Raw genomic sequence first — 10,030 nt, 5'->3', positions numbered from 1 at the left:
GCAAAATGAACCATGGAAAGAGAAGTCATTGATATTTTAAGGTTCCTTAAATGAGTATTCTAAATTATAAAACAGAAAATTATACACACACACATAGTGTTTAGAAGGAAGATGAGTTTTTAGTTTGCAGTTGCTGTTTTAACATTCCAAAGCCTCTCCTTGCTTTATCTTTTTTGGAGGGTTCTTTTTTTAACAAAAGTCAATCAAGCAGCGTGGGAATGTCTCCCGCCCGGGGAGTCGCCTTCAGCCTCGGCGGCTCCCGCGCTCGAATTTCCCGCGCAAGAGCCACGTGGCTTGCCGGCAGGGGCGGAGCGAGCGCGAGAGACGCTTCGTGGCGTCGCCGGGGCAACGGCTGCCGGGGAGACGGGGGCGGGGCCGAGCCGCGTGCGCCTTGCGCCGGGGAGGAGCGCGCGCGTCCCGCCGCGCCTGGCCGCCTGCGCCCGGCTCGCCTGCGCTCAGTGTCGCCGGAGCCGCCGCCGCGGACGGAGCGGGCCAGGAAGCAGCCGCCGCAGCGCCGCCGCCGCCAGCCGGGCAGCCAGCCGGAGGCCCGGGCCGTGGAGCCGCCTCCGGGGATGCGGAGCCGCCAGGACCCGGCTGCCGCCTAGCCTCGCCGAAAACCGGATTTGGGCTTTGCCGCCGCGCCGCCGCGCCCTCGCCGCTTCCAGGGAACGCCAAGCCGCCGCCGCCTTGTCCTCCGTTCGCTCCGCGCCGGGGCAGCTGGGGCGCCGCTCGCCTTCCTGGGCGCCGGAGTCGGAGAAGCCGCCTTCTGCCGGCGTCGCCCGAGCGCCCTTGGCCGCCTGTCGGGGCGCGGCGCCCTTCCTGCTCCCCGGCGGCCGGCGAGGGTCGGGCGCACACAAAGGGAGCAGCCGCCCGGCGGCGTCCCCCGCTGCCGCCGCCCGCCCTCCATGTCGCCTCGGCCCGGCGGCGCGCGGCCCCGGCGGGAGAGGAGCGCGGCGGGCGGCTGGCTCCCCCGGCCCGCCGTGCCGCGGCGCGGCCCTCGCTGCCCGTGAGGCGGCGGCCCATGCCCGGGGGCGGCGGCCCGGCCCGCGGCGCCTGCGGCTGCTGCGCGTCGCCTGACCCCGCGCCCACTCGGCCGCCCTGGACCTCCGCCTCGCGCGCTCTCCGGCCAGGACCTCCTTCTCTCCCCGCCGCGGCTCCATGGCTCCCCGGACGCGCCGGCTGCTCCCGCCGGGGGCGGCCTGAAGAGGAGGAGCGCGGCGGCGGCGGCGCTTGGCGGGTAAGGGCCGCGGGGCGACGGGGCTCCGGCCTCGGGGCGGGAGAGGGGAGGCTGCCGCGGGCCCGCCCTTCCCTCGCCCCCTCCTCTCCTCCTCGGGCTTCTCCCTCGCGCCTTTTGTCAGCCCCTCTGAGCGTTTCGTCGGGTTCTGCTTTTGCCACCAAGCTGCCTCTTAGTCGACATGCATCTTTTCGGTGCTCGCGAGCGACAGCCCTGCCAGGTGGGTCGCGCTGAGAAATGTGAAGTGCCTGCCCCAAGGTCACCCCAGCCAAAGGGCGCCTGTGGCCCCCCAGCCCCACAATAACCGCCTTGCTTCATGGGGGGCGGCCTGCTGCTCCTGCTAGCGGGGGGGGGGGGACGGGACTTGCTGGCTGAGCTGCAGGTGCCTCGGGGGGCGCCGGAAAAGGCTGCTTTGGCCCGGGGGCAGGGGGAATCTCCTTGCCTGCCCGGAAGAGCCTTTTTCGCGGGGGAGGGGAAGAGGCTCTGCAATTGGGCTACTACCCAGGTGGCCTCTTATTGCCTGCTATGGAATCTCTCACTTTGGGGTAAAGGGCTGGAAATCTTTCCTTTGGATGATTAATCTGCTCCCCTCCCCCATAAAATTGGAATGAATGGCAGAATTGCTTCTGCTTAGGCCGGTGAAACGTAGTGAAGTTTTCTCAGAACTGACAAGAGAGTGGTGTTTTCTTTGATTACCTGGCAAGCCTTGTGTGTGTTGGAAATCACCTGCCCCCCACCCTGGGAACGTGTGTGTGTGTGGGGGGGGTGGATGTACCTTCCAACTCTGCAAGTCTGTGATCTGTGTGGAGAGGTTGGTCTGCCCACATGCCTCGCCCCCCTTGGTCCTCCTTGGAGCAGGAGGTGGGCATGTACCTGTGGTTTTTAATTTCTAAAGGAGCGCAGGGGTGCTTTTAATGAAAAGGGTAAATGTTGCTGACACATCCTCAGGGCCGCAGTGGGATGGAGAACAAGGGAGATCTCAAGCAACCCACCTCAGCAGTACATTGATTTTCTTTTTAGGCTACTGTTTGGAATTCTTGGCATTACATGTAAATGGAGGGTTTTTTTGGTAGCGAAAGGAAATCTGCTGTCTTGAATAATACAATATTTTTTTGAATGGAGTGGAGGGTTGACAAGTAGACTGTTGGCCTCCTTCGCAGAGATGTGTAACCTGGGGGGGGCTGGACCCCCCTTTTTAAAACTGTGGAACTACCTGAGCCTCTTGTGAGCTGAGGGGGTGGGTGGGCAAAAGGCTTCTGCCTGGCTTGCAGCTGGTTGCTGGTCTGGTCCACCAAAGCAATTCTGTCTTGGGAACCTTAGATAAAATGCTGAGAAGCAAACCTCCATGTGCAGGGGCAGTCTGCCATGATGGCGGGGAGGTAGAGGCAGAGCTTGGGGGCACCTGGCTGGCAAGTCCTGCGAACACGACTCAGTGTTGGACTCAGTGGGTTTGACCCAGCAGGGAGATGATCTTCTTGATGTCCCTCTATTTACTCATTTAGTTTGTAGATTAGGAGAAATCCCATTTTGCTGGAGGAGGTGGAGGCTTTTCAGAACCTGCATTTTTGTTTGTTGTGCCCACATCAGGGGCTAATTTCCTGCTAAGATCATGCCCATCCTTTAATCCGGAATCTTTTGAGAAAGAACAAGCTCTGAGAAGTTGGAGTTTGCTTGGCTGTGTTGTGAGAGGCACAAACAAATGCAGCAAACATTATCTCCCCATCCCCCTGCAATACAGCTCACCTTCCAGCTGGCCCTTGTCTTTCCATGAAAGGAGCTTACAGTAAATGTGCTTATTCCCCCACCCCCTATTTTTTATAAAAGTGCAGTCTCCGCATAGTGCCTGATGGGTTGGGCTGCACACAGTAATTCTGGGTCTGAAGAGGCAGAGGCTGTGCAAGAGTTAAATTGCAGTGAGGCTGTGTGTCTCTCTGCCCCCCCCCCAATCCCTTTTAAGCTGATCTCCTTCCTTTCACATGACCAGGGATGGATGAGCGCACTAACCTCCTCCTCTCTGGCTGAGCAGGAGCAGAAGAGTTCCCTTTAGTGTCTCTTACAAAGAAGCTGTTCAGCCAAAGAGCATCTCGTAATCCGAGGTCGGAGGCATCTGGCGAATTAAGGGCAGAAACTTAGGCGAGGGTCTTAAAGGGGCCGAAGCTGCCCGTCTCTTAGGTGGGGCAGAGAGGCGTGCCTGTGAATGGATACAAGGGGAGCTGTGTCAGATGCGACTGGTCTTTGTATTTAATTTATTTATATCCCTTCCTTTCCCCCAAATTGCCATTCAAGGTGGCTTCCAACGTTTTTACAGCACCATTGTTGTTATTTTTTATTTATTAATTGCGTTCTATGCCATTGTCTCAAGGCGATTTACCCATAACATAATGACAAACAGTTAAAAGCATAAAAACAACCAGTACCTTTAAAAACAAGACTGGTGCCCTGACAAGTGGTGAAGACCCCTTTACCCAGCTGGGGAAGCCTGTCAGAACATTTCCAGGAGGTGTCAGCGGGCAGGGAAGCTTTTCCATAGAACAGGGGCAGCCACACTAAAAGCCCATCTCCAGGTTCCTGCAGAGCATGGCTCTCCTTCCAAGGATCAGCAACGTTATTGGCCCGTGGCCAGTACATTTTTAATGTTATAAAATACAAAGTAGTGAAAAAAACTAGTTTAAAAAACCAAGAGTTGTAATACACCAGACCCCGTTTAGAGCCAGCAGTTTGCCCTGACAGCTGCCCAGTGGTCAGCGCTGCCTGCGCCTCCCTTTCCAGAGGCCTGTTCCAGGAAGACACAAAAGAGGGAGCCCGTCTGGCCTCTCTTGGGAGGGAATCCCGCCTTCTGGGAGCAGCTGTAGAAAAGGCTTGCTCTCAGCATCTGGTGCTGAGGGGACTGAGAGAAGGTGCTCCCCTGAGGATCTTTGCACCCGGGCATGTTCAGGCCATAGATTTACTGGTCATCAGCAGCACTTTGAATTGTGCCTGGAATCAGATCAGATGCCAGTAAAGTGGTTTTAACTGGAGAGTAGTGTTCCTGGCTGCTGGTTCCCACAGTGGCAAACTGACCCTCTGGACTTGAGGACCCCAGCCTCCTCCTCCTCTCCCCGTGGCTCAGCAAGAGAGCAACCCTGCCTGAAACCCTGGAGCACTGAGCCAGGTGGGCTAAGGCGGCTTCCTGCGTTCCCCAGCTGGTCTTGAGATGGTGTCTGTTGCAGCGAGGAACTTTGGAGCTCACAGGGAGAAGCACCTGCCCAGTTGCATTGGGTGTTTTGACCTGCAGGTTCTAGGAGATGGACTTAGGCCTGCTGCACAAGGCCAGGGTGCTTTTCTGGGCTGCTTGGGAGCTGCACTTCAAAACGTCTGGAGGGCACCAGGTTGGCGAAGCCTGGATTAAACGTCCTCCTGCCACAATCATTTTCTGCAATGTGCTCCCATGCTGTTGATCCACATGGATGTGGTGTGGCAGCAGAGCAGGAAGCTGTGGTTTATAACTCAGTGTTAGGAGCTGATATGTAAATATTCTGGCCTTTGAGCAGACCTATGCTCCTTGCTTTGTAGCTTAAAAGGTCAAGGAACCCCTGACCATTAGGTCCAGTCATGACCGACTCTGGGGTTGCGGCACTCATCTCGCTTTATTGGCCGAGGGAGCCGGTGTACACCTTCCGGGTCATGTGGCCAGCAGGACTAAGCTGCTTCTGGCGAACCAGAGCAGCGCATGGAAACGCCGTTTACCTTCCCGCCGGAGCGGTACCTATTTATCTACTTGCACTTTGACGTGCTTTTGAAGTGCTAGGTTGGCAGGAGCAGGGACCGAGCAACGGGAGCTCTCGTAGGGATTCGAACCGCCAACCTTCTGATCAGCAAGTCCTAGGCTCTGTGGTTTAACCCACAGCGTCACACGCGTCCCTTGCTTTGTAGCTTAAGACTAGCTAAATTGAGGGATGGGAAAGACCACCTTCATGTTCTATCAGCGTCCATGGTTCTTGGGTGCCAAAGCCAGATTTAAAATTTTATTTTTTTAAGCTGGTGTCTGGAGTTTTCCACCATGGGCTAATTGCAGACCTTAGTTGGCAGATAAAAACCATATGTAAAGTAGTTATTATTCATTTTTTAGAAACTTAGCAAACGTATGCAAGCTTTCAGGCTTTGTAGGGTGCTTTGCTAGGTGAAATGTGAAGGGAGCAGCATTTCTGGCGCAGATGGAACAGGTTGGCTTAGTGGCTGAATACATTTTCGGAAGGAAAAACCTGCTTTCCAAATAGCCCAGCCCTTGTGAACTTTTAAAGCCTGCGTACTTTTTAACCCGACTTAAGTCACTTGAGTGAAAGATGGTAGCTGTGGGGTGAGGAACCTGTGGTCTGAGGGCCACATTCCGTGCGGGGTGGCCTTCCAGGGCCACGTGCAAAAGTGGGCACAGCAACAAATGTGCGTTTTGCCTTTTTACTACAAGGCTGTTGTTTCCCTCTGTGCTGCATCCATCCAAGCAAGCGGGGGGGGGGGCTGGATTTGGCCCCCCAGGGCTGCAGTCCCACATCCCTGATTTAGAGGGTGCTGCCTTGTAAGTGGTTTGCATGGATTTGGCCTCTCTCAGCCATAACGCTCTATGATGGCCTTGGTTCCCCCCCCCCCCAGCATACCTCACAGGGCTGTTGTGAGGCTGAAACAAGATTGCCATAGAATGGCAGAGTTGGAAGGGACCGTGAGAGTCAAACCCAGGACCCTCAGATTAAGACTTTTGTGCTCTGCTGACTGAGCTAATGTATATGAAATGATAAAACAAACCAAAAAGGGTGGGGGGAGAAACTAAGGTAAATGGTAGCTTCTAAGGTTGTAAGCTCCTTGGGCAGTGGAGGAGTTGCATGTAAAAACCTTGAAATAGTTGGGGGAAAGGGAAAGAGGGAGAGAGTTTATTTGGATTTGTAGCGAAATCTCAGCTCATTTCCTCCTCCTGTGCTGGAACCTCTTGATAATGAAGGTGCCTGCAGATCATAGATCTGATCATTTGGAACCAAATAAAACCCTTGGCTTCCTTCAACTTTATACACCTTTTGAAAGGCTCCAAGAATTTGGTGGGTCTGTCTCCCCAAGTGGCACCTGCCACTTTCTTTTCCCTGCATAAAGATCCATCTCCGGTTTTAACAGGTCGATAAATCTCCGCTTCCAAGTCCCACCTCTCAGTTTCATGCTGCAAGATATTTCAAGCCTGAAGAGGGAGGGCTATTAAAAATGCAAGGCTCTGAGCCGCTGGGTAGTGATCCGGGGCTGCAGGAAGGCAAAACTCACCCTTCCCCCCTTTTCTTCCTAAGGTAACACTAATGTCTCAGCAAATGAAACTGATCTGTAGAAAACATAACTTGAAAAAAGAGACATTGCACATACCTTTGTAAACCAAGAAATCTTTAATAAAAATATTATTTTTTAAAAAAAGATGTTGGCCGTGTGCTTGAATAGTGAAATGGGACTTCAGTGGCCCCCCCCTTCCTTCTTCCCTGGGACCACCTCCTCTTTCCATGTGTGAGGATAAGGAAATATTTCTTTACGAAGCGGATTTCAGTTGAGAGAATTTGTTGGGAATTTGATGGCCTTTCACTTTGGAAGAGTCCTGATCCTGCAACCCAGTTGCTAAGACAGTGGCTGCCAAAGTGACTACTTCTGGCCCTTGGGGGAGGGGGGTGCTGACGGCGTAAATGGCTATCAGACTCTGAAAAGCTGGTATCACCGGATCACATCCATCAGTTTCATTGTATTAGTTAGACTAAGTAGTTTTAATTAGATTTTGCAGTAAAGGTGTAATGCATTGTTGCAGTTTTGAATTTTATTGTGTTATTATCTTCCTTGATGGGTCCTGCAGACCACTATTCTGAATCATTCTTCTTATAGGGCAGGGGAGGGGGCACTTGGGGTGAGTTCATGGAGCCAAGGGTGGCAGTGGCTGGGGAAAGTGTGGGGCCCCCTGCTCTGAACTCTTATGTGCAGCAAACCTGCTGCTACTCCTGGAGTGGAGAGGGAGGAGAGGCAGTGGAGGGGCATTTCTGAGTTCCCGCTGCTCCTGCTTGCAAGAGAGGCGTGTCAAGTGGCTGAATGTGCCTTTGCTGTGTGTAAAGGCTGCAGGTGTGAGGGCCATTAATGGCTGCCCTGGTCTGCCTGCCTTGCCAGCTGCCCTTACTAAGCCTCTGAGTAAGCGGAGAGGCTAGATTTTAGCCATCCACTGTGAAAACCTGCTTAACTTTTTTCTGTACTGAAAAGAAAACGCAGCTAATGTCATTTTAAGAATAATTTAAAATGTGTTACCCAATTGCAGCCCATTTTGCATCCTTCTCCAGGTTGCATATATGGGTTTGTTTGTTTTTTATTTGAAAATAATGATCTTGAGCTTATTACAGCACTTTAGAGTACAGGACGATACTTAACAGTCTAAAATGGAGAAAGGGGGAAAGTGGAGGTCTGAGTAAACAGGGATTCTTTATATGGGGTTCTTTCAGTTGCACCAGAGACTTTCCTGAGTCCTTTGTATGGTGCATGAGGTTCTCCCCCTCCCCCCTGTCCTCCTGCCCACATGCAGAGTGCCTTCTTGTTCCTGAACAACCACAGTTGGTCTTCTTTCTCTGTGGCAACTAGTACTTAAGGGGCATATCCTGATGGGGTCAAAAACTCTGCTTTGATCCCTTGCAAGCCTGTAAAGGAGGAAAGAGCTGGCCTGTTGCTAATGCCTTGAGAAAATATGTGACTCTCTGGACAAGCTGCTATGCCAAATATAAATGACAAATTGCATTCAGGACTTTCCAGGCAAGCGAAGGAGCGAGAGAGGAAGGACATTTCTCTCCTTTTTCTCTTGCCCGGTGCATTCTTTGGAAAAAGCTAATATTCCTGCAAGGTAATTCAATCAAACAACGATTCCTGTCTGCAAATGCGGCAGAGAGGCAGGCTTACAAAAGCCCCTGCTTTTATTATCTCCTGCTTGCTCGAGAATTGCTTTTCTCCCTCGAGTGAGCTGGCTAAAGCTGGCTTTATTATGTTAACCTATTTGTGTGTCAAGAGCTATTGTGCCGCTCAGTATCTCTGTTTGTGTTTGCTTGGCACTGCAAAGAAAAGGGCAAGGGAAGGGAGAAGAGGAGGAGAAATGGCCGGCAGGTCAGTGCCTGGCACTTGGGGGGGGGGGCAGCAGCACTTGCTTGCGTCTCCCATGATTGCTCAACCTCCAAGGAGGGGTCCTCCATAATTATCAGCCTGCTGCCTAATAATGTCTCCTAAAAAGCGCACCTCTTTGAGTTTTTGTAGTGTTTGTGGCAGGGATGCTATTTCTACTTTGGTTGTGCAACCTTTGCTCACCTAGTGCCCCCCAATGTTTTAGCCTGCCGCCAGAGGCTACCAAGGCTGCTGAAGGCTGCACCCCATCTGCATCTAAGTCTCCCTCCCTCTCTCCCCGGTTTTTTAGTATCTGACACAGACCAATGGTCCTTCTAGCTCAGTATTAGCCTGGAGAAGAGGAGGTTAAGGGGTGATATGATAGCCATGTTCAAATATATAAAAGGATGTCACATAGAGGAGGGAGAAAGGTTGTTTTCTACTGCTCCAGAGAAGCGGACACAGAGCAATGGATCCAAACTACAAGAAAGAAGATTCCACCTAAACATTAGGAAGAACTTCCTGACAGTAAGAGCTGTTCGACAGTGGAATTTGCTGCCAAGGAGTGTGGTGGAGTCTCCTACTTTGGAGGTCTTTAAGCAGAGGCTTGACAACCATATGTCAGGAGTGCTCTGATGGTGTTTCCTGCTTGGCAGGGGGTTGGACTCGATGGCCCTTGTGGTCTATTCCAACTCTATGATTCTATGATCCAGACTGAAAGGCGTAACTGAACCCCGTTTACCTTCCTGGGTGTGTCTCCTGACTTTCAGTACTGCGGGGACTTGAATAATTTTGAAGGCTCCACCCAGGGTGGGTGCCTGTTGTGACCCTGTCTGAGTGAATGGCCTCGCCTCCTCCCAAAGCAGGTGGAAAATCCTGCCTGGTGCCTCCTCATGGGATGCCATGGAGCCACTCAGACACACTCCCTAAACATGCAGTCAGCCACCTTACTGCCCCTCAAGGAGACTCAAAAATGGGGGTGGGTGGGGTGCCAACTCCTCCATGTGCAGGGAGCCCCCACAACCCAGAAAGGCTACCTTTTCCTTCCCTTTTTCTGATACGCCATAGCAAGTTCTGATTTATTGATACGCCGTCTTTCTGCCCAGAGGAGACCCCGAGGCGGCTCACAAACAATGCAAGTGCAGATAAACACGTAGCAATGTAAATGCGGTGAGAATGAGGCAGAAGAGTAACATTTCCAAAGTATTTGAGGGCATTCATTTTCCTGTCCCCCACAAAAACATGAAAAGAAAGAGAGAGCCACAGGGAGGACTTAAAGTAGCAGCTCCTCCTTTTAAGGGTCCAAGGAAGGCGCTGGGAGGCAGGTGCAGCAGCCTCTGTCCCTGAGAGCGAGTTACAGGTTCCTACTTTGGATCTAGTATGAAAGCTTCCTCCAGCTGCCAGAAGTTTGCAGACGCCTCTGGTTGGGAGGCCAAATTGGATTCCCTTTCCTTGTGACATGGCATTAAAAGCCGGGGGATGTTTAAGCCTGTTATGGGTCTCTTGGTGACCCCGAGTGCACCCTTCCACCGGGGCACATGAAATTCTCTCTTGGCCAGAGGCTGTGGACGCACTTAGAGTTGGGCTGAACGTTACCTCACTTAGCTAATAAGCTGACGAGCGGGGGGGGGGGGGAGAGGTTAGGATGACCTCTTGAAGATGCACACAGCCGGATGT

The 10,030-nt window shown here is 52.8% G+C and overlaps 1 protein-coding gene across 1 annotated transcript in view; it reads left to right on the top strand.

Moving 5' to 3' along the window:
- The first annotated feature begins 1,083 nt into the window (after nt 1–1,083).
- Nucleotides 1,084–10,030, top strand: part of FAM222A (family with sequence similarity 222 member A) — a 90,626-nt gene continuing 81,679 nt past the window's right edge. The window contains exon 1 of the mRNA XM_082196117.1: nt 1,084–1,237. The gene's annotated coding sequence lies outside the window, so the exon portion shown is untranslated. The remainder of the gene's footprint in view (nt 1,238–10,030) is intronic.

This window comes from Podarcis vaucheri, assembly GCF_965113315.1.
Source record: "Podarcis vaucheri genome assembly, chromosome: 13".
Taxonomy (NCBI): domain Eukaryota; kingdom Metazoa; phylum Chordata; class Lepidosauria; order Squamata; family Lacertidae; genus Podarcis; species Podarcis vaucheri.
This window is presented reverse-complemented; position numbering and strand designations above follow the sequence as displayed.